Source organism: Podarcis melisellensis (assembly GCF_964234715.1).
Source record: "Podarcis melisellensis genome assembly, chromosome: 7".
Taxonomy (NCBI): domain Eukaryota; kingdom Metazoa; phylum Chordata; class Lepidosauria; order Squamata; family Lacertidae; genus Podarcis; species Podarcis melisellensis.
Window position 1 is genome coordinate 46,721,603 of NC_138539.1, and position 22,583 is coordinate 46,744,185.

At 39.9% G+C, this 22,583-nt stretch overlaps 1 protein-coding gene across 8 annotated transcripts in view; it reads right to left on the reverse strand.

Moving 5' to 3' along the window:
* The window catches only part of DLGAP1 (DLG associated protein 1), a 282,912-nt gene that overhangs the window by 172,779 nt on the left and 87,550 nt on the right, over positions 1-22,583 (reverse strand). For all 8 annotated transcript variants that reach the window (XM_081918049.1, XM_081918042.1, XM_081918041.1 and 5 more), the window contains one exon: positions 12,805-12,911. The gene's annotated coding sequence lies outside the window, so the exon portion shown is untranslated. The remainder of the gene's footprint in view (positions 1-12,804; positions 12,912-22,583) is intronic.

The window sequence follows — 22,583 nt, forward strand, 5'->3', positions numbered from 1 at the left end:
TACATTATTCATCTATTTATTATACTCATTTCTATACCACAAAGCTCAGATAAAATTCACCTCTGCGATGGTGGTAAAATAACCCTCAATTAAAATCACAACATAGCACTGAAACCAAAGCAAAACACATTAAGGAAACAGAAATAAAGAATGGGTCATCTTACAAGACGGTTATTTAAAATGGTAAATAATTTTCGTAAGAAGCCTTGCTGAAAGAAACAAGTCTGAAGTTGGCACCTAGAACTCATTGCAGATGGTGCCAGCTTAATCTGATTACACAGAGAGTTCCACAACCCATGCAAACACACCAAACACACAGTTTCTTTTTGGGGACAGTCAGCTGTACCAGGCAAAAGGTCAGATACGGGTATAAGGAATAAGGTGATCTTATAAGCATACTGGCCCCAGATAGTTTAGGACTTTATATACTGTTATGAGTTTGGGGTGTTAACTTGAGTGCCAGACTCTTCTAATTGCTGGATCAAGCAAGTGTTAAAATCCACTCAAGGCTTCTATTTTTTATTTTTTTATTTTTTAAAAAACAGCCAGACTAGCTTCCTAGTAAGGTGTAAGGAGAACAAAGGTGTATTAAGGGGCTCGGTGTGAGAAGGCAAATGGGTGGGGCCGCTTCCTCAACAGATAAAGCCAGAAGCTAGAACAAAGAGTTTTAGAGGTGACCTAGAAGTAAAGCGGCAAGCCAGATCTCTGCTTGAATCCAAGGTTGTGGCTATGGGAGAAGCAAGACTTTCTTAGGGTGTTAATGCTGCGAACCCCTCCTTCATGGGCTCAGGTTGTATACATGTGTAAATAAATCATATATCCTAAAATCACCATAGTCTCCTCTGCGCCTCATTCCAAATGGAAACACAAACCCTGGGTAAGCACTGGGAACCTCTGGAATCTCGCACCACTTGGGAGACTCGGGTGGAGTGTACTATAAGTAAGACCATGAATGGTATTGCCAGCCAGTGCAGGTCCATCAGTACTGATGTTATATGTTGTTAGTAGTCAACGCCTGATAAGAACCAGGCTGCAAACCAGCCTCAAGGGTAACCCTACATAGAACACATTACAATGATCTATTCCTTTTAGGTTACCCGTGCCAAACTCTCCTGATTCAAGAATGGTCGCAGCCTGAAAGGCACTTAGGTAACCTGAGCCTCAAACAACAAAGCTGGGTCAATATGTCCCCCACCCCACCCAACTGTGAACTTCACACAGAGTTCAGAACAAGAAACTGGCCAATCTTCTGAACACAGGAACCACTCACCTACAATGTTTTCATCTTGCCAGTGTTTACACTCAATTTAAACTCAATTAATTGGCCCTCATCCAGCCCACAATTGCATCCAGGTTCCACTCCAGAACTGGCACACACTCACCTAATTTTGATGTTATGGAGAAACAGAGCTGGGTGTCACCAGCATATTTCTTACACCATCCCCTAAAACTCCTAATGACCATTTAAACATTTTAATAATAGTAATTTTCTTTAGTGACCACTGCAGATCCCCTGTGGTGCCAAGTGGTTCTTGATCCATTCAGTACCACTGTCCCACGTGTTCTTTTTAAAGAACAATATTAATTAATTAATTAATTAATTAATTAATACCAGGCCACACCTACTTTTATACTTTGACCATTACACTTCAGCAACACCAACACCCTGTGGCCCCCAAAGGGCTGGCCATGAATAAGTAAGGCCCCCCCCAGATGCTGGTCATCTGCCTTACAACAACAAATCAACTAGATGTTGAAAGTTCATTCAAAATAAAAATGTTTTCAAAAGCCATCCAAAACAGACCTCCAATGGTAAGATACTCCACAGTCATGCCACAACCAGTGAACAAGATCTGTCTCTTGTTCTGACATGTCTACTCCAGTGCTACTGTGAAGAGAAAATTCTTGAGGTTTAAATGTTAGCATTAGCACTTTTAAATGAAAAATGAATAGGCAGCTAGCATAGCCGAATTGAGTTTAGAGCTCTATGCTTCATTCTTCATGCCCCAGTTAATAATCTGGTGACTGCACTTTGGAAGTTTTCAGAATATTTTAAAAGATAGCAATGTGTAGAGAATATTGTGCTATCTAGTCAGGAAGTGACTAATGCTGCGATCTTAAGAAACATGCCAGGCCTTTACCAAAGCGAGGTTCAACGTTTTTCCCTCCAACGTCCTGAGACATAGATTCTCAAAGGGCCAAGCCCCCGCCATGTGCGAATGTGATAAGGAGACGCCGGAGTCGCTCCAGCACATTATGTTCACTTGCCCCCTGTTCAACGTGCCACGGGCAAATTTGTTGGGATCAATCATACAGAAACTAGAGGGTATACCACCAAAATTCCACCTTGCCCAAATCTTGCAGGATAAGGATACTCATATGACCCTGAAAGTGGCTAGGTTCCTGGTCGCTGTCCTTACCCAAAAGCGACGCCAAGGAGCACTACAAGCTAACTAAGGCATAGTATGCCATTCTACCTTATAGTATTTTATTGTTATAGTGGTGTTTTAGTGGCTGCTTTTTTCCCACGTGCTCAAGCTGTTATTTATGTGTTGTTTTTACCGGTATGGGCCTACGGCCGTAATAAATATTGTTGTTGTTGTTGCCAGGAATAAGCCCCATTGAACAAAACAGGACTTGCTTCAGGGTAAACAAGCATTGGATTATGATGTGAGGTATGGATAACTAACACCATTTCCATCTCCTCCATGAAAGACCGAAGCTCTAAATGCATGCAGCAGCAACTTTATTTTTAGAGGGGTTTTTTAAAAAAAACTCAAGTCTGCTCCCACTTTGAAGATGCTGTTTTTTAAAAAAACGAAAAACAAAACCCTATCTGAATGACAAATCAATTGTTCCCTTAAGAGAAAATATTCAAAACTGTTTGAATTTGGATGCCAATCTAAAATATGTAGACTATAGTAAACCTTCTGATTTATTTTCATTGCACAATCTTAATTCACCTATTTCATCAACATAAAATTCAGAATGCATGATCAGTCATACCTGCCTACATCATACCTGTTTGTTTATAAACTAAACTAAAACATTATTGCTTTAGCTCCAACATTTCTGGCAAGAAAGCACTCTTTTCAAAACCAGAAAAGAAACCACCAAGCACGTCACTAATTACTTTGTACCATACCTTTCAAGGAAGTCTTAGCACAGATTTAAGAACGGTTGGACAACTGAGATCTGATCCATACATTTTGGACTACCACTGCTGACTGGGCTGATGAGACTTGCACTCCAAATAATTAAGAGCATACCAGGTTGCAAAAGCTAGCTCCTGGTGGAACCTACTAAAGCATAGGCGGTTATTGTATACTGGTAAAAATAACTACCAATAGATGTTAACTGACAACTTTCTCACAGTCAAGTTCCAGCTGGACACTACAAATCTCTACCCTGAGGCAAAGAAAAACTGCCTGGGGGAAAATGCTATTGCAAGTGATTGTGACATACTGTCTTGTTTGGATGAAAATCCCAATGTCAAGATCATCTTCCGGAAGCTACCAATAGAGCAAACACAGAATCAAAGATTTAACCATCTCAAACAGAAATGAAAAATCATTTTTGATTATCTTTATTTATTTTACCTTCTTTTATGCTTTTGCATAAAAGCATTCATTTATTGGAATATTTGGAATTCAGCAGGAAACACTACTGATGTTTTTGTTCTACCCCAACAGATCTGAAAAGCAAAATTTAAAAACAATAACTAAATTTCCTACCTTTTCTGATCCTATTTCAGTTCAGGAACTCAAAGTATAAAAGAAAACTCAATCTCTTAGCTACCGTCTGAGGTATAATAATAGAACATTATAGGCTCTGGTTTGAGTCTAGCCCGACCATGGTTTTGAAAGAAAATGGTTTTGGCAAAAGTTCTCTCATCAGCAGAATCCTTCATGTCCTTGCTACTGTTTAGAAAGTTCTTCTAAGATGGGATAAATGCCAGGGTTCAGGACCAAAGTCCATAACTGTTTAAGGGCTTTTCCACGAGCAGACTTTATGTTTTCAGACTTTATGTTTTCAGTCTTGAGTCTTCTAGCTATTGTCTGCATTGAATTCTTTTCAATGTATTAGCAAACTGCAGAACTTGCATCCCTAATTATGCACGTTATCTTGGATGTTCTGCAAGAACTTTCAAGGTAAGAGCTGATAAGAGCAAACTTCTCTTCTAAATTATATATGTATCCAACACTGTGTGAGTGGAAGGCTAGCATGTGCAATTATTCCCTCCTCCTTCTCCTCCCCCAACAGCCCTCAAAAAGCATCTCCAGAAGGTTGGAAGGTCCTAACAAACCCTGTGAACTGTGTCACTCAGGACAACAGGTAGTGGGGTGGAATGTCCTGAAATCAGGCAGAGGACCATCCAGGGCCATCCAGTTTCAGGCCATTGCCCCCTCCCCCTACAACCCCATATGACCCAACATGCAGTGTTTGCTAGGTCCTCCTGATCTTCTGCAGAGGGTTTTAAAGCAACAGGGACCTGCATGGGGAAGGAGGAGAAGGGAAAGATCTATTGCACACTGCCCTTTCTTTGTACAATATTGGATGCCATCCACAGTATATAAGTCAAAATGAATGAGGAAATATATATTTTTGGAGGCAAGTACAATATCTCATGTTGCGCAAAAAATGTTTAAATCATAGCAGATCATCAGTTTCCAGAAAAAGGTATACATCTGTCCCCTAGACCTTCTTGATAGATTTAAAAGAAGGTCATAACTGCCAGAACACTTCTAATGGAAATGAGAATCTTATTCAAACTAGTGTTCTGCCACAGCTATCCTACAATAAACAAAGAGTGCATGTTTTGTCAGGTCTGGAATCAAACAACCGCTTATTAAAATGCATTTTTGTTACCAAGAGGCTCTTACAGCATCCTCTACATTTAAATAATGCTGACAAAACAATTCTACTTGTTTCGTTGGCATTTATCTTAACAACTGTCATAAAGAATGCACCATGCCTGCAAAAAAGTGCCCTATTAAATTGTAACAGTCTATCAAAGGGTGTCATTGATTGTTAGAAGGAGATTCTTGTCTTCACTGTAAACAGATAAACCAAAGAACAATAAAAGCTGTATATGTGTTTACTACTGGCCATGACAGCCAGTCAATATGTTAAACTACTGATGTGCTTGCTGTCCTGATCTCCTGCACCTTGACTTGACTCACTGCCCAGCAGTCTCCCTGCCTTAGCTGACAGAGCTGGTTTTGTAGGCGGTGTTGATGACTCCCAGACTGCTGGTTCTGGGGGACTTCAGCATCCATGCCAAGGTGGCTGCTCTGGGGTGTCTCAGGACTTTATGGCTGCCGTGACAACCATGGGGCTCTCCCAACAAGCCACTGGCTACCTCCTGTTCACCACCATTAATTCACCATATTTAATCAGATCCCCACCCCTCAGATCCATAGGCACAGCTTGGAAATATTATGATATGCTTGTGTTTGATTTGTGTATGTTATAGAATGACCTCTTGCCAACCTGACTGTGTGTGCTGATTCCTTGGCCTTGGATGTACACTGGCACAGTTTCTGACTGGTAGACACTGACAGTGTTCCCAGGGATGCCTGGTGTATACCTGTCATGTTTACACCATTTTGAAATTTCTGGTTTAGTTTTCTCACTTCCCAGACTGAACATGCATGGAAAATGGCAACCATTCCATCAATGTAGCAGCGGTTTCTCTCTCCTTTACCCCTTCCATCAGCAAAAATAGAATTGCACTTATGAAAGCCCTTCTTGCCTCAGGTTCCAGGTTAAATTCAATTAACAGTTGATAATGATGCAACACAGAGAATTCAATCTGTTCAACAAATCTTAGGAAGAATACTGAGAATATCAGGAATAATATAGAAATAATTATGAAGAAACTTATTATTATCACAAAATACAGCCCTATTGGAATCTTAACTGTGAAGACATATGATTTCAAGTGTGGTGAAAGCTACTTGAACCCACATTCACAACCTGAAAACTAACACTTCAGAATGCAGCAAGTGTGTGCACACTTAAAATGCTATATCTGTCTTCATCCTAAGGAGCTGAGATAAAACAGCTGGAAGACAAGAGAAGAATAATAAGATGGGGTAATGAAATACCTTTTGCCATCCAAATGTTGTCTCAATGTTTGAGTAGATAATTCAATATAATAGGAAACCAGATAATTTCATCTCGTACCAGGTATTTGGTCAAACTGTTATTTGCACAGTAGGAGCAAAGTTTAAAAAGAAGAAATAATTTGCCATTTCATTTGTGCTCTCTTCCACATGAAATGAAAACAAAACATTTAGAAAATCGAGGTAATATTTGAGTCCCTTTTTGCTTAGTCAAAAATGAGTGCACAGAAAGATATTATTGCTATGAATTCTCCAAGAATGTTGATTAGATAGAAATTGCAAAGAATATTTTCTCTCAAAAGATACTGTATAGCAATAGCAAATAATATATAAAACAAGGTTATGCTTAACGTCAAGATAACACTGCTGTCAGAAAACACTGCTGTCCTCCTTTTTAAAAAACATAAATTAATAGCCTAGTTAGCTTTCAAAAGTGTTGTGCCTAGTTGGCTGCTAAACTAGACTAGTACTAACAGTAGGCTGTCAAAATCCTTCTTCCTCCCTCCTCCAGAACACCCTTGAAGCCAATGCCCTTGTAAGAGGTTAGCACTTTTCATGATCATTTAAGAAATCTAATCAATTGGTGCCATCACGTATTACATACAAAGTGACACTGTAAGTGTGGCTGCAGGACTAAACTGATCCATTTGTTATGCCATCTCTCTAAAAAAAAAGGAAGGATCGCTGGGCTGTCTTGAAGAATTTGACTGAAGGGGTCTAATTTAGTACTAGGGCTAAAAGGTCACTAATAGCGAGCTATATTCTGGCACTTCAATTACAAACACCTTTCAATTACAAACAGTGGTTTGTTGCACTCTAGCTGCAGCCTTTACCTGGGATTAGCAGCAGAACCACCACTACCCTCACCTCCCCAAAAAGCTCGCAAGGAAGATGAAATAGAGGAGTTGTCCACATCCCAAAAGGCAGGATGCCCTGGAATGACACTTATCTTCTTCTTACTGTGCCAGTGGCTCTGTTACATGTGGCAGGAACTGGCTGTTGCCACCACCATACTGCCTGACAGTGCTGGGCAAGGTTGCTTCTGAATTCCAGCACAAGGCTATGGATGCCAGTGCAAGGCTATTATACCCATTCATAGGGCTTCAGAAGACAAGAGTACCAATTACTAGATTAAGCTGCACTGAAAGTGATATAAGAATACATCTAATTTTAAATCCACGCAGGTGGTTTTCTGCAGTCTCCTTCCAGTTATTATATCCTCTTACTGCCCCCTCCCAACAATTACATAAATGTAAGTTTTGAAGGTAGAGTTCGGACTCTATACTTTACCCCTATATGCCATATTAAAACCAATTTTCATAGGAACAAGTTAACCACATTCATTTTCTTCCATTCAGAATTACGTACACCCAGTGGCCTTTTAGCAGCCGATTGCGGGCTCCAACTTTTTATAAGACACACAAGCAGGTGTCAGTAACAATTTGCTTCAAATGCATGCTGCTACATCTCTTTGCTGGAATTGATGGCCCATGGAAAGCAGCTACACCGTAACAATGAAAACTGCAGCAATCTCGTCAGGATAATTTTCCTTCTGATGGTGATGTATGGTTCTTTAGGATGACAAATAGCCGCTGCAGCAATGTCAGAGCCCCGGCAATTCAGGAAAGGAGCTTGTTTGTCAAGCAGATGCCTTGTACAATCAGAATTGCAAAATATCCAGAACAGAACAGCTAGGGTATCAGAAGTCACAATTAATTTATATAATGAATTTAAAATACTGGGCTCTGCAAGGATTTCACTAAAGATATTTGACTTTATCCAATGCCTTATTGCAGGCATGAATATTCTGATGGGCATGCAAAGCTCTTCAACCCTGAAGAGCTTCCCTATTCATTACAGTAGGAGGAACAATCCTGCACATGCTAAGAGACGGGGAAAATATTTTCCTCTACCAAAGTGGATGGTGAATCCTGCTTGCAGAGGAGTTCAGGATGTGGGCCAAGGCAGCAGTGGGTATCTTTATGTTTTTCACCACATTTGAGAATAGAGTCTACAAGGGAGTGGGAAAAGGGCCTTTCCGGTGGTGGCACCCCAGTTTTCGAATGCTCTCCCCAAAGAGGCTCACCTGTCTACCAAACCTCTTTATTTCCCCAAGCTTTGTATCCTTCATTGAGCTGTTTAGCTTTTCAAAATCTGGTTTTTTCCCCCTCTGAATACCACAGAATATGGCTAATGCGCAAGCACCCATGCTTTCCAAAGATGAAAGAGAGCTGAGAGTAAAGTGACAGAAGAACAAGCCACAGAGGACAAATGAGCAAGCACAAACAACCACTTACAAAGTCCATTAATTGACTGGCATGTGTGGGATTCCAAACAGGAATCTGAGGAACAGTTGCACATGTGTAACTGTGAACTACAGACTATGATTAAAGTTCTGTAATCAAACTATAAAATAAACAATGCAAGGATACAAAATGGGCAGTCATTTTAAAAATCCTGACTATGATAGATAAATAATTTGAGAGGAAATATGAGCAAAGGAGGGGGGGGGGAAGCAATGACAGGCAAAGAAAAAGGAATCTTTCAAAATCTTCGGTGAACAGATGGGAAAGATTCTTTACAGAGAACCAAATTAGCAGCTGCCACATCAGTGCAACTTTACACGATCTTGAAAGGGTTTTTGCGTGAACTTTAGGTCTGGCAGCTGCTTTTGAACAATGGCACAGATTTCTCTTTTAACACTTACATAAAATCATATACTTATTTGAGCTTACAGACCTCATAGAGCTCTTTAATCATTATATACAATGACAAACATTTAGACTGATGTGTGCCTCCAGAGAGCTAATGCAGTTTTCATGATAGCAGATCAACAAACATCAACATGACTTCAGAGTTAAGGCAATTTCCAGAAGAGTGACAAAATTAAGGGTCTCTCCTATTTTCTAGAACCAGTTACCCGCCTTTCTCAAAATTGTCTATGACTGATTTGACCCTTCCTTGAAATTTGCAGTTCAATACAATCTAGTAGCTGCTGTTCTCTAAGGACCCAGAGTGCATGTGCATAGTATAGCAGTATGACGTGGCACGTGAAGCTTAGGCAGTAGGAAAGCCATTCACGTCCCCATCATTCTTGCTGGTGGTTACCTATACTACATGTGACTGAAGCAAGGACAGCCACTTTACTGTGTATTTCTTTCCCAGGTGGCATGAAGGGCAATATGAATTGGAAAACAGATTGAACAAAAAACCAACAACTGAGTCCAATTAATCCAGAACCCATGACCGCTTGTTAAAAGGGATACCATTTCCTGCCTGTTCAGTGGCAACTAGAAAGATTATAGAGTGAATGCACCAATTCCAGAGAAGGAAGCATGTCTCGGTATAGCCAGAAAGAAGCTGTCTACAAAATACTATGTTGGCCCAATAATCTTCACCATGACTGCACAGTTTACGGTTAATCCAAAATATATGTTCTTTGGCTCTCCAGCAAACGGCTTCCTTCTGAATCCATCTGAAGTGAGGAAGTTGACAATGGGTGCTTCCAGCATGTGTCTGAATACTCTATAAGCACCCATTGTCATTGACTCCTAAGTGCAATGGTGAAGGGACATCTTCTGCACAGAATGCCTTCTAAAACATATAGTCTGGTAGTAAGTGGAGAGCAGGTCTCAGTTATCAGAGAAGCTTCTTCAAGAAAAACCTACAAGACTTGAATACTGCTGGAGTCAGAATCACAAGTGCTTTGAAGACATCCATATACATATCAGGGGTCAGCAAACTTTTTCAGCAGGGGGCCAGTCCACTGTCCCTCAGACATTGTGGGGGGCTGAACTATATTATGAAGGGAAAAAATGAATGAATTCCTATGCCCCACAAATAACCCAGAGGTGCATTTTAAATAAAAGCACACATTCTACTCATGTAAAAACATGCTGATTCCTGGACCATCCATGGGCCAGATTTAGAAGGCGAATGGGCTGGATCCAGCCCCTAGGCCTTAGTTTGCCTACCCATGATATATATGGACCGGGAATGAGTATGAGATCACCAGCAGTAGCTACCCACAAAGAGCTTGAGCACTGCATGGGTGATGGACTGAAGCTAGACTCTTATAAACAGAAAAACCCACCTTTCTCCTTTTGTAATTGAGGTAACTCCAAGATGGTTTCTGAAAGCAAACCCTGAATCCAAGATGTGTCAGAACAGTGAGGTCGGGGTTATGCCATTTTTATCCTGTTCTTCCTTTCTGATCAAATAGCCCACAGCTAAATCCACCTATCAGTGGTAATAAAATTCATTTCAAAATACTGTATATCCAATTTCATTTTGCAACACAGAAATTGTGTTTCAAAATCTGCTTCCATAATAATTTTATTAAATGTATTCCTGATTTATACTTAACTATGGAAGTTTGTATTTACTTATTTTAAAAACTTATATCATGCCTCCTTTCTGACGAACTCATAGTGGCTAAGAAGTCAGAAAACAAAAGCATTATTTCAAGCTATAAAGCAATACTCCCCCCCATTAAATTTCATCATGAAAACCAATAAAACCACACATCCACAGTAGCAGACAAAAAGAAAACACAACCAGCCTCACATATACGTTTGAAACCATTCCCCAGTAACCACTCTCCCTCATACAGAGCTAAATAACATCCATTGCATCTTGTTTTCAGTCAATATACAAGCAACAAAGTGAAAGCAAACCTATTTTTTTGATAGCAAAACCAACTCCCTTATCTAGGAAAAAATCCTGTGACTCAGCTATACATCTGCAAATAAAACGTTTTGAATGTATTGTAAAGTGCAATATACAATTGTGACATTAGATGGGGACTGTGGGCAAATTCAATGCATTTTTCATAGTGATTTTTTTTTTAAAAAAAAGCATATTCACAACCTTTTTAACATGTGTGTAAATTACACCCTGCTCTCTTTACTTAGTTTAAATAGACTTTTCAATAATTTGACAAAAGGGCCTGTAGCGGATTGCCTGAGAATAACCCAAGAAATTGTTTTGTCATGCTATGCCATCAAAAGCATCATTATGTGGACTGTTCATAGCACCTCAGGTATGTATCTGTGTTTTATGATGGTACTTATCTGTCTTAACCTTATTTTTCTGAGATTTGGCAAGTTTCAGTTTATAACTAATTCTGGCAGAAAATAAAAAATAGAGACTTTTTCCTTAAAGAAAAACAATTTTAAAAGTCTGCTGCCCAAAAAACCCTGGAGATGGATCTGCCTGAAATTTGGCATCCTTATACTTCTAATGGAGACATCCACCCTTGTGAAAACATGTTGCCATTTTTAAATAGCAGGGACAAAATAGAGCTTCAGATTTAAGAGATCAGATCTGGAACCAAATAACAAATAGAATCAAAATGACACAGAGAGAAACTGCAACTGATCAGCTGCTTCCACAAACTATGGATACAAGAGGAATAAGGTAGTTGCTGCACATTCCTAATATGTACTGTGCAAGATTCCTGATCATGAATATTTTTCAAAGGCTGGAACGCACTTTTCAGTTGCCATGTGCAGCTGCTGCTGAAAACGGTCTCCCCATGGCAACTGATTCTTATCTGGCCTGTGACATTTAGAATTACTTACCATGTGGAGATCAACCCACACATGTGCATACTCAGTAGGCACTAGAATACGCAATACTTGGTAGACACTGGAAATGACAGGGATGCTAACAATATGATGGCCAGCCTGATTATGGAATAACCTCCAACATTATAAGCAAGAAGAGATCAAGCACCACAGGGAGGAGGGTTTTGCTGCCATCCCTCTGACAAGCTACATTTTCTCCAGCCTTTAGAACTAAGAGGTTCACGCTATGTCCAACACGAACCTAAATTATTCATTACTGGAGGCTTAAGTTTTTATTTCTGCATTTAAAACAACACTACTCATAATCTGCACCATCAGTCCTTCTGATATAAGGATACCTTTGCCGTCAATTAAGAAAATCTATTGGACCTTGTTAGGCAGCAAGGTAAAATAATTAGCATTAAGAATGCTCCCGAGACTGTCAAACGGTGCCTTTGATGAACACAGCTCATTGTCTACCAAAGGAAATCCCCAAGGTGAAATAAAACACCACACAGATCTAATGCGGATGCTTTTATTGGCTGAAGGAAGCCTATAATGCATATAAAATTAAATGCTGTTGCCTCTTCAGGGACATAATTTGTATAGGTGCATTAAAAGCAAATCCAAAGAATTACGTTTTATGAGCTTACATGCTGCTGTGCAGGAAAATAGATGCTTTGGATTTGGTGCAATGAATGCCAGGCCAGTGCAATGCCATAAGCTGCAGTAATGTGTTAACATCACAAAACCACAAACAGCCTCAAAGAATAAGAAACATCAAACATTGATCACATCTAGGGATGATCCACGATGAATAATAATGAGAAATTATCAAATGCCAATAAATGTAACCTTTAGACTAGGCATGATTACATTATAAATGTGCCTGCAGCAACTAAAAACAACATCATGAAACCAGACCAGGTGGTTGTGGAATGTGATCATCAATCACTCCATGTTCATAAGATGCAAGGCATGTCTTAGCCAGGTGCTGAATGAAGCTGGGGCTAGAGTCCTTCTGGCCTTGATGAGAGCATCTTCACTAGACATCTTCTGTCAAATTTCTGAACAACCGTATGCAGTGAAAGAAATAAAAGAAACCATACCTCCAGTAGTCAGTTTCCCATTTTCACTTGTTGCGTGTTTAGGAGATGAAAATGGTGTGCAGTTCTCAGTGTAGAATGTCACTTGTGATGTTTGATTCTTGGCTGTTCTGAAATGCAACCAAATGTAACAATTAATGCTGCTAGCTTATAAGCAACGTTGAAACCAGCAATCTATCCAACTTGTCTCATTCAGCCTTAAATGGCACTTCAACAGTGAGGAATTTTGACCTGGGAAAGGGGGCGGGGAGTTAAATGTTGATAGTGTTGCATAATGTAATTGTCCTTAGGCTTAAATCCAGCGTGGTTCTTTTTTCTTGATTGGAGGAAAGCAAATTGTCACCATGCAAACAGGCCCAAACAAATTGCACCTGCCTAGGAAGATTTAAGCACCAATAGCGTAGGAAGCATAAGTGAAATCTGAATGCAAGGTGAACCATATTCTCAAAGGAGTATGGCAAGAGCTCTGGAGAAGACAAGCATTCTGCAGGTGCTGATTCTAAAACTTCTGCTGTAAGCAGCTAAAGAAAGGTGTTTAATAGGATCAAGTTAAAAATCAATTCAAATGTGCTGCGGAACGATACAGAAGAAGAGCAAGTGTATTGTTGTCCAAACATGAGTTTTTACAACACTTGTGCTATCAAGGTATGTTATTTATTTTGTATTGTTTTGGTAGCATTCTGGAGCCAAAGGGCTACAACTGACGTACTGCTGTTTACCTGTTGTTCTAATCACTTACTTTTAATTCCTAAAAAGGCACCTATATATCATCTCTTCCTTTCTCTGCTAATAACAGTTAAGGACAAATGCATAGCAATAATCACCTAGAGAAAATATTAATGCATCACGATCCTTGAATACAAGTGGCAGTGAAACTGAACTTCTGTAGTTCACCAATACAGTCATACCTCGGGTTACAGACGCTTCAGGTTGTGTGATTTCAGGTTGCGCACCGCGCCGAACCCCGAAGTACCAAAATGGGTTAATTCCGTGTTTCGGTGCTCGCGCATACACAGAAGTGCTAAATCGCACTTTGCGCATGTGCAGAAGCACCGAATCATGACCTGCGCGTGCACAGATGTGTTGCTGTGGGTTGTGAACACTGCGGGTTGCGAATGTGCCTCCCACACGGATCACGTTCAGAACCCGAGTGTCCACTGTAGTATAGATCAGGTCAAAAGCATATACATTACCAGAGACACAGCATCAGCATATCTGGCCCATTTATTTTTGTGTTAACAAGCCTCCATAAGTTACTCATGTTTTCAGATCTCAGAAAAGACTGATCCCATAAATTTAGAGATAAACTAGTCATGCAGATACCCGACATTCCCTCTTGCTGCTGAAAATCAACACTGAAAGTTGTGAATGGGAGTAAAAGAGGAGTGGGACAGTGTGCCTTTATACTGTTCCTACTAAAACCTCCCCCCAACCCCCCCCCCACAAACTGGCATGGGGCTTCCATACCATTTCTTCTGCAGAGAGGGGGAAAAACGTCATCTAGTGCAAGATGTTTTTGAGGGGACAAATGTGGAAAGGGAAAGACCTAAGCAGCCTCTTTCCCCTCTTTCCCCATCATTCCTCTGCTCAACATAGGGCTCAGCTAGTCTTCCTTTTGTGCTGCATTTCTAGACAAAGATCTGGGCTTTAAAGCTCCATGTCTGAGAGGTTTTGTTTTTGTTGTTTCCTGGGAAAACCCACATTTTACCACTGTATCAGAGCAAATGGCAATAAGGTTCTTTGCAGAAGTGTTTTCCCCATCAACTTCTCCTCTGCTATAAAAAGATACCACTCATCTGCCTCCCATACACAATGAGTTAAGAAAGTGTTACAAATACCCAAACAATTCCGGTATATGTCCCTGTAATCAACTACTGCACAAGGTTGCAGAATTATAACATGCTATTTCAGAATTCTTTTTTCCAAAGCGTTCAGATTTTCGTATTAAATCCCACAATAATGTACTGCAAAATCACATTCTGTCTCCTTGCTGCTGTACTCACGCAGTCATATTTCTCTACACCCACATACCTCTTTACCTTAAAACACACATATTCAGTTTTTCTTCTCTATAATTAATATGACCAGAATAGCTCTTTAAACCATAGTCAGGCAATTACTTATTCTGCTAGCCAACTGAATTTAAACTCTGTTGGTCAGCATGACTCACAGCACAAACTTGCATCCTTTAATACTATAATTTACTTACACCCATTTGAATATCCTTAAAGTCAACAACAGAGTATTATGGTTCACGTAATTATTAGGCTACTATTTTTACACCGACAATAATTATTCTTTCGCATCATCCCTTTGCCACAATGCCCGCACACAACTTTTGTCTGAAAGTGCTTCACAATTCATATAAAAGCCATTCAATATGCAACTCAGAAGAAAATTAATTAATAAAACCCATTCTAACCCTCTTCTGCCATTAAAATAAATTTTACCCATGTAACAGCAACTGACATGTCTCTGGTTTGTCACACATCAATGGAAGAAAAGGGCTTAGTGACAGTTGGGTGCAGCCAAATATGCTTTACTCAGAGTAGACCCATTGATATTAATGGATGTAAGTTAGTCATGTCAACTACCTTTAATGGGTTTACTTTATTTGTGCAAAACAAAGAGGGTCCAGTGGAGCAATACTGATATGGCAACTTTATTTAAACTTCATTTCATGGATAGCTGTTGGTAGAGCCATAGTTTAGCATGCTGGTTGCCACTATGAGTGATTTCAATGAGAAAATGAAACAGCATGTTGATTCCTCAGTCAGGAAGTATACAAACTTTTAATAATGTACCTTCTTTCTGTGAACACAGATATTTCTTTCTGTAGCCTTTTGGAGCTGTCATACAGAGTTAACAATTGGTTAATCTCCTCAAGTAAGGTGAGATGCCATATTCAAAGTATTATAAAATTCTCCAGTGCACTTTTTGGTGAGAAGAGCAAGGAGAGGGCCACAGAGACTGGGAGAGGAAGTGAATGAGCAGCCAAGAGCCCAAAGTCCTCTCCAGTCTGTTCCTGGGGTGAATCCCAGGGGAAGTAACAAGAATTCCTCATGTTACAGAATGGGTTCACGACTTTCATCCTAGAATGGGTTCACGACTTTCATCCTAGAGCTGAAAGCTTCCTTTCAATTATGGCTGAAAGGTAAAGTTGAACTGATCAACAAACTGCATTAGGATTTACTATTCTTTTTTCAGTTTAAAAGTTGGTTGGGAAAAAACACACCAGAGAGTTAGGGGTAAAAAAAATAAAACACATGGCAAAAATAACCATACAACAAAATGGTGCATTGGCAATGCAATGGATAATCTTAAGTTAGGTTGTGGTATACTGTTTAGGAAGGATATGGTGGCTGGAAAGAATGGGGGCGTAATTGGGATGAGGAGCCCAATGAGTCATATGCAGCAGTCGACGGCGGGGTGGGGCTGAAGCAATCTTTATATTTCTATCTGGCTGGGCTGGTGCAGCAGCAGGATGGATAGGGGGGCAATGGTGAGGTCAGTGCAATGCTAATGTGCCAGCAGGAGCACCAGATTGGCTCCACAGGCATGTTTGCATCACACCAACCACACTTTCGTGCCCCTTCCACTCTCCATCCCAGTATACTGCAGTATTCAGCAAGGCAGAGTTCAGCAAACCCTTCTGGTGTAAGCCACTTTCCCCAACCATAAGACCACCAAGCATGCATCATCTATCTGTATGAATCATGCTAAGCCAATTCTCAACATTCCAACTTGAAAGGAAATAGCATGGCTCACACTGATTACATGTGCCTCTAAAACTAATTTCCTGTAAGAAAACATTTATGGATTTCATTACCCTAACAAGCTGTTTATCTTCTTCAGGATTGCCAGGAGCAGGTGGATAGACAGTTTTAGCTTTTGGGAACATGAAGTGAATGTCCTGGTGTTCTCTTCCAAAAAAAAAATCATAACATACATCATAGATCAAGTTTTAGTCAGTATGCTCAAATTATGGCAGGCGATTTTTCATTCAATCTATCATTTATTTAATCCAGCATGAGGTCGAATAACATTAATGGGAACTCCTGGAAAATAGTTCCAATTTTATGCTTTGTGATATTTTTAGAATACAAAGTCACAGCAATGTCCAACTGGTCCACTGGTGGTGGTGGTGATGATGATGATGGTGGTGATAATAATAATAATAATAATAATAATAATAATAATAATAATAATGATAATAATAATAATAATAATTTATATACTCCTCTTCATCAAGAAATCCCAGAGCAGTTCACAGAATAAAATACAAGGCAAAACACAAGTAAATAATTAAACCAAACCAAAACAACAATAAAGAATGGTTGCTTATTCTGGTTATTTAGATTAACGTTGTATCACAATTGCAAGTAGTCTTGGGAATGTCAGCCTTATTGTCCCCTCTGCAAAAAGAGACCATGCGGTTGGGGAATGATATTATGACTAAAAATGCTTTTCCACTAAATCTGTGCTGATTTGAGAATAAAAATGACTACAAATGAACCAGCACAGATTGAACACAAATGTTGAGACCTTAATCACAAGACTGAACTATTCACATGTTCATCCTAGAAGTCGCTTCCGCCTCACAGCAGAGGCGTGTGGCGTGCTGGCCTCCTGGGCACACTTCCTCCCACCTCGGTGTGAGCGGGACAACGTCCTGTGTCATGGCAAGGTGTCCCAGTCATGTCACAGCACCGAGCACCCAATCAGGAGGCATGGCCGGGACGATTTAAACCCCGGTGTGACACTATTTTGTTCCCTTTTGCCTTACACCGTGGTTCTCCCACCCTCCCACTCCTTTTTTCAGGTTTCGCTATTGGCCTTGCTTTGAACTTTGTTCGGTTGCCCGTTTTGAAATGGGGGCCAGGTAGGAATTTTTTCCATTTGGCAGATTGGCATTTGGCCACTTGGTTTTCACCTACCTCTCAGCAATTGCCAGGGGAGGTGCGGCCATCACCTGCCCCTCCATGCTCTAGGGTATTCCGTTAAAGGAATCTGGGGGTCTGGATCTTGTCCGAAGCCCACAGAGGGGCTAGGGCCATGCAACGACCCCAGGGAACCCAGGGGATGCTCAAGTCGGTTCACGTAGGCAGGGCTCCCCCTTTGGGGTTTACCCTTAGCAGACTTCCAGCAAAGCAGGCCGGAAGTCATATATAGTTTGTTTGGAAATGCCTAAGCCAATACTGCTCACATTCTGTAATCAATAAACTTGTGGCCTAAATTACGCCCATTAACATTAACCTTAATTACTGTGTCATCTTGTCTTTATTTTGTGGAGTGGGTTGGGGGGCATTGAGGTGCAATTATCCACTGCTGAGCAATCAAGTGATGCATATACATGTGTAAATAAGCCCTGAAAGCATTTGTCTCAAACCAATTTTGGAAGAAAGAGTAGAAATTTATGAAATTACAAATGCCATGGGTGTCCATGTTTTTATTTTATCCTGCACATGACCTTGAATTGCATAACACCACCACAAATGAAATAAAAATTCTATAGATTGGAACCTGCAAGTCACTACTATGATCGTCCATGCTCTTATTATCACCACTCCTACAGCTTTACTCTATCAAAATAATTATAAATGATCACAGCTGGAAAAAATATGCAGGCTGAAAACTATAAAAAGCTGTCCCCAAACTGTGGCTTTCCAGATGTTGTTAATATTATAGCACCTATCATCCCTGACCATTGGTCATGCTGGCTGAGGATGATGGAAGTTGCAGGTCAAAACACCTGGAGGTGATCAGTTTGGGAAATGCTACCATAAAACATTAAGAGAATATTAAAGACATTGTTGCTCCCATAAATTTAGATTTACAATATTTAAACTAACAATACCATGTCAGTTTATTGCTGATGGTTTATCCTTGAATGATGGCTGATAGAGACTGTTGAGCATATAATTAAAGTGATCAGCATATGTGATACCTCATTAATTGTAAATATCTACATTTCATCAAGTTTTCTGAATGATTAAAGAATGCTGTCCCTCATCCTGTGCTAATACTGTATTCATTTCCACATAAACATCTTAGAGCACTTGTCATGTATGAATGACTCAACAGTCTGGTGCAATCGAGTCTGCTTTGTAACCACTTTAGCAATCAAAGAATAAGGATTTGGTGCTAAATTTACATTTATAGGTTACTTTTCGTATGAAACAATGATGCTATACGATTAGAACTGAAACATTCGTACAGGGTGGGTGGGTGTATATACATATATATATTACTAATAGCTACATGACACAGCAATTAATATGTCATTAAGGGTCTTTAATCAAGATATTCTACAACTTATCAAGACAAATAACTCTTGATTAAATATGGTACACACACTGAGCTGTTTCTCAGTCTCCTTCTAAGCTCCACCTTCAGGGGGCAGCCTTGAACCAGGAACTTCCTTCACACTTCTCGATGGATTAAGTTGATGTGAGATAACCTCAGAAACATTTTAGAAAATCTTCAGGTCTTCTGCATTTTCCTTAAGTTGTTGACAATTGATTTGTTACTTGAGTAAGAGGGAAGTTGTGTGTGTGTGGCCTCATTTACACAAAGCACTGTACTATACCATTGCTAAGCATGAATGAGGAAGCATGCTGGTGGGCAAATAAATGGCCATTCTGCCCCACCACCCCTTTAACAGGAATGCTACCAGAAGATAAGTTATAGTTTGGCTCACTGTTCAAACCTGGGCTCATAGTTTGCTTTCTCCAAACTAAAAGCAGTATGTCCAGAACAAAACTTATTTACAGCTTGTGGTTTGGAGCAAGACAAATCACAAGCCTGAGTTCAGATGCAACACTAAGTCAAACCATGGCTTAGCTCCCAGAAGCATGGTGGCGGCGGCGGCGGCAGCAGCAGCAGCAGCAGCAGCAGGGGAGCAGTGCAGCAGCCAGAATTTCCTAACTATAGTTAAGCCATAGTTTGCAAAGCTACAGCTCGGTTTAGCGATATGTGGAAACCAGATGTACGTTTTTACAGTTCCCTCACCCCTAGGACTAAATAAAATGGACTGCTGTGTTTCAGCTGGAGTTTTGTTTTGCAAACCATCTCAACATATAAAGTAATGTTTTTGCTTTATTGAAAGAAAGATTTAAAAAATGATTTTCTTCATTCAATTTCAAAATGACATCTTACAGTATTTTGAAAATAAAATTTTGCTCACTAGCCAAACAAAGCTAGTATAATCAATATGAAAGAGAAATTGTTAATGGATTCGTGCGCACCTAAAAACCATCCGGGTTCAGACACCATTTGCTGTTTTCAGATCCATTTTATCTAGAATGGTGGTCCTTTGTGCCACAGTTGTGGAATCTGTTGTTTATAGATATTTGTAGTAGTTCTTTCCTTTTCAAATTTAAAAAGTGTCTGAAAGCCTTTTTATACCCTAGGTACTGGTACTTTAAAATATATTACTGATTCCTCTTAGCACATTCTTCTGTTCACTTTGAAAAATGTGTTTTGTGCTTCCCAATCTCTGTTGTGGCAGGAAGTTCCAAAGTACAGACCTTTACAATGTAGGTTTTCCTTGAGAAAAGACTTGTAGCGAAAAAACAAAACAAAAAACAAAACCCTTCTATCCAGCAACACCTAGATTGTATTGCAAAGGCTTCATTTTCACATCCAAACATTTATTTCAGCAGTACAGGCACCAGTTCTTCTAGCATACAAAATGAATCAGCTTAGTGGCATACTAAGGCTATGATCCTATGTACACTCATCTGGGAGCAAAACCTATTGAACAGAACTTACAACTGCAACATCCAGGGGCGGAGCTAGCTGCTCTGGCACCCAGAGCGGCACACATGCTGTGCACCTGGGGGCAGGGCTAGCCGGCGATGTCACCCCCCCCCCAGGGATGACACCCGGGGTGGACCGACCCCACCGACCTCCCTCCCTCTGCCACTGGCAACATCTTATGCATTTTCCATGCTCAGAATTGTGAAACAGGCATAGCTCAATTCATTCACATATTTGCATAAAAACTTTTAGTTTTTTTTCAAAAAACAATACACTGACCTTCAAGTACATAAATGCACCAGTATAGTATTTTCATCAGCAGGTGGTATTCATATTCCCCCTATAATTTGATAGAGAATTCAAGCCCCCTCAATTGAATCATAGTGAAAAAGAAACAATATCTTGATGTTTGAAGAACCTATTCCTGCACAGTTACAAATACATGCACTCTACACAGCATGTTCTGTCATTTATTTCAAATGTTGTTATTGTTCTTCCAAGTTAGTTATATGCCTGCACACACACACACACACACACACACACACAATACAGTGGAACCTTGGGTTATGTACCGCCCTCCTTACAAACGCTTCAGGTAACGAGCTCTGCTAACCCGGAAGTAAATGCTTCTGGTTGCTAACTTTGCCCCAGGATGCGAGGTAAGTTGCGTGGCAGCAGCGGGAGGCCCCATTAGTGAAAGCGCACCTCATGTTAAGAACGGTTTCGGGTTAAGAATGGACCTCCAGAACAAATTAAGTTCGTAACCAGAGGTGCCACTGTATGTCTAAAGTGCTCATAAAAATGCATATATTGGATAAAAATATGCATTATATTAGAGGAAATTGCATTGCAAAAATGTGTATACTGGATAAAACTGCAAACCCATATTTGCATATTAGGATAAGTTTGTACTGAAATGCTGATAAAAATTCACGAGGATTTATTTTTTTTAAGGCAAACTGATATGAACATGTGGAAAGTAGAAAGCTGAAAGAGCAGAAAAATGAGAAACCATGAGAAAGCAAAATCGATATACTTGCCCATCCTTACACAGGAGGAGGCAATATTTTAGATATCCTGGTCCTAAATTGTTTAAAATATATTACTGATTCCTCTGATGGCTAAGAACTAGCACTTTGATTTGAGCCTGGAGGTTAATCAGAAACCCATGCAATTGATGAAAGAGCAGCATAATATGATCCGAAAAGCACAAATCATAAACCATCCTGGTGGCTACTTTATCTCTACCAGCTGTAGTTTCCAATGAGAAACCATCATTAGGTAATTCTAAACTGCCCTTCAACCAACTGGATTCCAGGCTGATGTCCAATAATAAAAATATATAATAAAAACAAACCATCACCCTTCACAGAAAAGAAAACCCTGAGGTGGCAATCAGGCATTTGAAGTGGCTGATACTTTGGATTTTGCTGTGGGTTTTTTTATGTGTTCATTTAATGATGAACATATTTGCATTTTTGTGATCCACACTGGTATTTTGATGAAAGGCAGCATAGTAATTTTTAAATGAACAGAACTATAGAATGTTTAGATAACCATTGCAATAAAATCAATTCAAGTGGGTAGAATGTGTGTGTGTGTGTGTGTGCGCGCGCGCACACACACACACACACACACACACACAACCCTGAAAAAATGTAATTTACATAGGATTCCTTGCCAGAGTAGGACCAAGAAGGTATCATGCTTATGCTGTACAACAGTTTGTTTTTAAGGCACTTAAAATATTGTTATGGTTTATTAGACTAATACCCTAGGATGTGAGAGGGCTTGAATAAGGAGCCCTAACTTGACAGAATAATGAAGTTCATCTTGATTGAGGTTTTCTGCTGATAATTACTTCTCTGAAACAGTAATTACTTCCAGCAAAAACAGTACTACACAGAGGATGTCTAATGGAAGAGGAAGTATGTTTTATAGGCATGAAAGCTATTCAGACACCAATTTAATGCAAAATGATAGCAAACAAAGAGAATAATAGCTTTTCTTTCTAAACAGGA